A 6,282-nucleotide genomic window follows, 5' to 3' on the forward strand; every position below is an offset into this window, starting at 1 on the left:
CCTGATTACTGGCTCAGCTGGAATGATCCGAGTGGGAAAAGGCTGAGTAGGTACATCCGGGATGTAACCATGAAAGGAGAAAGTCATACAGCATATCCGGATCAAAGTACGAGCTATCAAGAAAGTATAGAAATGGTTTGTCTCGTAATACGTATAGTCTGATGCAAGACTCCCCGTAGTATACATAGTAGCTATTCAAGCTGAAATTTTCGTACACATGGGACTGTGACATCTCATAGAACATTATTCCCGTCTCCATATGAAGGAAAATGATTGGAGTAAGAACTTGGGAGTTTTCGGTAAGGTTTCGGTAAACCGACCTTACTAAAAACTCCCAAGTTCTTACCCCAACTTTTTTCCTTCAGATGGAGACGGGCGTACTATTCTATGAGACGTCGCAGCCCTATGTGTACAAGGATCCTGGCTTCGGTAGCTACTATGTATAATGCGAGGAGCCTCGCATCAGACTATACGTACTACGAGACAGACTATTTCTACACCCGCTCGATAGCCCGAACTTTGATCCAGATATACCATGATTTTTCCCTCTCATAGTTACATCCTGATGCACCTACTCAGCCTTTTTCCGCTCAGTTCATTCCAGCTTAGCCAGGTAATCAAGTGGCACTTGTACCTGATTATGATGACGTGTACGTACCTGAGCTTCCTCCTGAGGTGATTATACCTCCAGAGCCACATGCACCACTTTTTCCTGCGGAGCAACTACAATCCCAATACCGATTACTAGGTGAGGCTCTAGTGCTGGTCTACGCCAACGGACCTCTGTTGGTAGGCAAAAACACCAGTTTTTTTACTTAGCATAGACATTGAGTAGTCTCTCACTTTTGTTAGTAAACCAAAGAGATTCGGTAAGTTTAGAGATATTAGTCCGGATGTCAGTTTAGAGACTTTTTATATGGGTTAGTTTCTAGGTGCCGTATGTTCATATATGTACATATTTAATATATGGAGTGTAGACTGTAGATTAACTGGATCTATATGCATGTTAATGATGACAAATTACCTTTTGATGTATGATATGAGTTGTGAATATTTTGATAGCCTTAGTTATATTTTTGTTGTTAGTTATTCTTGTATGGTTTGCTATGTTTATTCAACTAACGTTTTTAAAAAAAATTATCCCGTAAAATAACTATGTTTTAACAATGAATCAGACTTAAATACTAAATTAAGATATGAATTTTGTATAGTATACCAAAAGACAAAAATTAATAATTTTTTTTATTATGTTTCTTCCTACATATTTAAGTAAATGATATATTGTTGTTGTTGTTGTTGTTGTTGTTAAATAAAGTTTTTCATGTAAGTAATATCATTCAATTGAAACTGAGATAACAGACATTTTTGTGATAAGATTTTTTTTAGTTTAATTATTTTATTAGTCCTTTAGTTTTATTGAATTTTTAATTTAGTCATTATACTTTTTTCTTTTCAATTGAATTTTTATAACATATCTGATTTTGTAATTAAGTCTCTATTACGACAAAAACATTAAAATTAACAGAATATTTTGTTAAACAAAATGAATATACCTCATACTTGACGGAATATTCTATTTTATTTAACAAAATATTGTGTTAATTCTAATTTTTTTGTCACAGTAAAAACTTAATTACAAAATTTGATATAATACAAGGACTCAATTAAAAAAATATATAAAAACCTAATTTAAAATTTAATAAAATTAGAAACCGACAAAATAATTAAATCATTTTTTACCAAAATTTTCTCTCATTTACCCCCCTCTCTTTAGCTTAGGAAAAAATTTTTCGTCCCATGAGTATCTAAATTACAGTTTTTATTCAAAATCATGGTTCTAATTTACAATTTATACTCACTAATTAATCATCTTCTTATCCACAATTTACCACAATAAACATATATAAATAGTGATTTTGTTATATAATTTAAACAAGAATTTTATATATCAAATTCATGGTTGTGTTTTACAATTTACATGTATATCTTAAATTATTGTTTAGAATCACGATTTAGCTAGAGAAAAAGACATAAATATTACCAAAATCACTCTATAAGAATTCAAGTAAAAAAACTCAATGTATCCAAATAAAAATAACAATATTGGTCACAAGAAATACCACAAACAGAACTAAGTAGGATTTCCATTATTACATCTGCCGAACATGTGATTACAAAAGTTATTGGTATAATTTAAGGTCAATTGAAACAAAAATTGAGAAAAATTAAAATTGTCAATGGCAACAGTGTAAAAAAGAAAACGTGGGGACAAAGTCGCAAAAGTAAGTGAGAAGCTAGAGATGTTGAAATTGAAATTCCAACTAGCGTAGCAGCCCTAGCTAGGTCATCAACTCAGAATTTGGCATAATGCCATTGAAGACTACAATTAGTACTGTTAAATGTTGTACCCTGAATTCCATATATGACATTATTTAGTTATCAAATCAAATAATGATATATGAACATTTTTAGTAAGCCAAGCGCCATAAACGTGCATGCATTCTTCCTACCCTACAAATATTTATATATTATTTAGTTGGATCATTTTAATATACCTACATTAAGATAATTATGGTAATTATAATATTTTAAAAAATATTACTAAATTTAAAATAATATTTTAGTAATAATTTTTTAAAAAGTATTATTAAAAAATATTATTAAAATATATAAAAAGATTATTTTAATTTTAATAACATTTATATAATTACCATAATCATACAAAATATGAAAATACTAAAATCCACTTATTTAGTTAATTAAAATATTAGATAAAAAATACAAAATACTAGATTTTTTTTTTCCAACAAAGAGATTGTCCATCAAACTAGATTTAATATACCGAACAAATGAAAAGGATATAATGATTTTAAAAGAATATAAATATTTGGACACTATAAATCAACGTATTCATGAATTATAAAAAAATCGTAAAGAGAAAAACCAATAAGATAAGTCATAATTTCTTTTTATCAAATATAAGTATTCGTTTAAAATGAATAGAGTTTACAGTAGGTAGAATTATTTGTGCCAGCACCAATTTAAAAAAATGGAATTCAACACAGAAGATGATTTTGAGAGGAAGAAATGGGCAAAGAGGAGGACTAAGTTACCCCAAGAGGAACTGGATGCGAACTAAAATTCAAACCAATTCAAACAAATTGGCTATCAAATAAAAAGTAAAATAATTTAGATGGATCTCATTCTCAACGAATGATAACAAATTATATATCGGATATATTCAATTAGGAATTGCTTAGTTAAACTCTTTTTGAGGCGATGAAAATTTAACTTCTTTCAGACGTAGAATTTTTAACTAGTTGGTGGAGGATACGTGCAAAGAATTCAGATGTTCAAGTTAATAATTTCATGTTAAGAATTTGTTTGGAAAAATTTAAAAGTTATTTTTTTTTATTTTTAAATTATAAAAAATTAAAATATTATTGTTTGATAATATTTTTAAAATTAACTTATAAATTTTTAAAAAATTATTTAAAATATTAAAAAAAGTAAAAAAAAAAACTTTCTTTTTTAAAAGCCGTTATATCACTACTACTCAATGTTCTGAAAACCGGACCGGACCGGCCGGTCGAACCGGTTTAACCGGGAACCGGCAACAAAAATGGTCCGGTCCGCTGTCTATAACCGTTCTGTCAAGAACTGTTTAAAAACCGTTGAACCGGCCAAAAATCGGCCGGTTGGACCGAACCGGAAACCGACCGGTTCCTTAAAAACGACGCCGTTTGGAGTTTTTTGGAAAAAAGAAAAAAAGGAAAAGCAACGCGTCACTCTCACCCGGTCACCCCCTTCCCCCAACACCCCTCTCTCATTCGTGAATGCCACACTCATCTCATCCCCTTCTAAATCAAAGTTCACAATACGGACAAACCAAAACCCTAGCCTCCTCCTCAACGATTCTACTACCGCCGTGCGTGGTTGTCGGCGCCTCCGTGGGTTCCTCCTTCCCCCTTTCCCGAGCCAAAACCCAGGACCTCTATTCTAGCGCGGCACGTCATCCCCATCCCTGGCTTCTCTGTTCAAGCCTTGGAGCAGCTCGCCGTCGTCTCGTCGCCGTTTCGTTTACAACCCAGAAAAAATAAACAAAGCTTCGGTAGCGCTGAGAGCCCCTTGCCCCCTTCTCTCCTTCTCCTTGCCCCCATCCCTGGCTCTGTTAGTTTGTTTAATTTTGCTTCGCATCCGCTCCTTCCTTTTAATTTTGCCATGGTTAGTGGTTACTGATGAGTGATGAGTGATGGCTCTGTTTAATTTTGTTTCTGGTTACTGATGGGTTTGTTTAATTTTGCTTCGCATTCGCTTCTTCCTTTTAATTTGCTCTGTTTACTGATAAGTGATGGCTCTGTTTAATTTCTGAATGCTTTGTTCTTCTTGTTCTTTTTAATTTCTGGAATTTTTGTTCAAATTTGTGTGTAATGTTTTGTAATGTTTGATAATGTTGCTGTTTTGTAATTGCTGGTTGCTGGGTGCAGGTTTAGTGTCATCACTATTTTAGAGTGTTTACATGTTTGTTGCTATTTTGTCATTGCTGGTTGCTGGTTGGAGGTTTAGTGTGATTATTGGTTAATGTTTTGTAATGTTTGTTGCTGAATGTTGATTGTTGAGTTCAGATATGGTCTTGTTGCTGAATGCTGTTTGTGCTGAATGCTAAGTGTTTGTTGCTGAATGCTGCTGCTGTTTTTAATTTCGTGAATGATTTATTAATTTCATTGTTCTTAACTGCTGTTCTTGTTAAAAAATTTGCAATTGATCTTTTGATTGATTATATGCCTCATGTTTTTAATTTCACTCTGCTTCTAGGCTTTGAAATCAGTTTATGATAACCGATGCAATTATTTAGTTGAATAACTGATGTAATTATTGAGTTCAAGAGATTGAGTTTTTCTGTTCTCATTATTAGTAAGACATGGATAGTTTAGAATTTTCTATTTCTTTCCCTTACTTCTAAAGTTCATTGTTTCAGAAGGTTTAGTGTTGGCTTCAACTTTCAAATGGGAATTGGGAGCTGGTGAAGATAATAACATCGTCTGGAACTGAGTCTGTTGTTTTACTGCCTGATGGAAAAGTAAGATTTGATCTAGAATTACCATAGTACACAGTGATGTTTGTTCCATCTAGCTGGACTCAGTGAGACAACTGGAAAGTGTTCTTTTAATTTAACCTTGTTAATCATATCTTGTACAATTTTGGTTGCCATAAATCCCTTCAAGAAAGTTCTTCTGTATGGTAATGATTATATTGAAGCCTACAAGCGTAAGAATCCTGTTTTGTTTTACTTTTTGACTTAGCTACATTAAGGTTATATTCTCTATTTTTAACTTGTGCACTGCAATTCAATCCAACTATTTTTAAAGAAAGTATAATTATGTTAAATGTCAACATATTTGCTGTAAATTTGAGTATTTTGATGATTAATTACATTTAGTTGGTGATATTTTATATAGGGTTTTAAATTAGAAAGATACTTTAGGATGTTTATTTATAATTTATTTATTATTTTATTAAGGAACGGTTTTTCCGGTTGAACCACGGTTAGACCGGTCAAACCAATAAACCAGTAAACCAGTGACTAGAGCGGTTCAATGACCGGTCCGGTTTTCAAAACCTTGCTACTACTTTAAAACAAACATTTTTGTAATTAAAAAATTAAATACAAAATAATTTATTTATAAATTACTTATAATATAAATCTTCAGATTATGTTTGAATGTTGTATTTAATACAAAGATATAAAAACAAAGATATAAAGACAGAGATCTCTAATATTTTTATGCTTTTATATTATATTTGAAAATAGTAAACAAAAATTTATCAAATGTCTTTGTTTTGTAGTTAAAAATATAGATACAGTTAAATAAATAGATAAAAAAAAAACATTATATCCCTTTTGATTTTTTTTTAAGAACCTATAATATTTTTTAATCAAATCCCATCTTATAATAAAAGAAAACTCTTTTCTATGTCTTCTTGATTTCTTTTAATTAAATCCCAGTTAGTTCAATATTTATTTTTTTTCACTTCACATTCATACTCTTTTTTCATCTTTTTAACTCTTCATTTTCTTTATTTCACCTTGATACTCTTTCTTCATTTTTTTTGTCCATTCATCTTCTTCACTCTTGCTTTTTGTTATTATGATACCAATAAAGATTAGAGAACTTCAGGGACGACGAAGTTAAGATAAAGAGACGACAGCTAAAAAGAAGAAAAAGAAAAATCATTAAAATAGTCGCTAAATTTCATATTTCCATATATTTTAAGTGGAGG

The 6,282-nt window shown here is 31.1% G+C and overlaps 1 long non-coding RNA gene across 1 annotated transcript; it reads left to right on the forward strand.

Moving 5' to 3' along the window:
* The first annotated feature begins 3,797 nt into the window (after window positions 1-3,797).
* Window positions 3,798-5,326, forward strand: LOC112743831 (uncharacterized). The gene is made up of 2 exons (XR_003172454.2): window positions 3,798-4,224; window positions 4,979-5,326. It is a non-coding gene; the product is annotated as an uncharacterized lncRNA (long non-coding RNA).
* The last annotated feature ends 956 nt before the right edge of the window (window positions 5,327-6,282 follow it).

Source organism: Arachis hypogaea, chromosome 14 (genome assembly GCF_003086295.3).
Source record: "Arachis hypogaea cultivar Tifrunner chromosome 14, arahy.Tifrunner.gnm2.J5K5, whole genome shotgun sequence".
In the NCBI taxonomy this organism is placed as follows: Eukaryota; Viridiplantae; Streptophyta; class Magnoliopsida; order Fabales; family Fabaceae; genus Arachis; species Arachis hypogaea.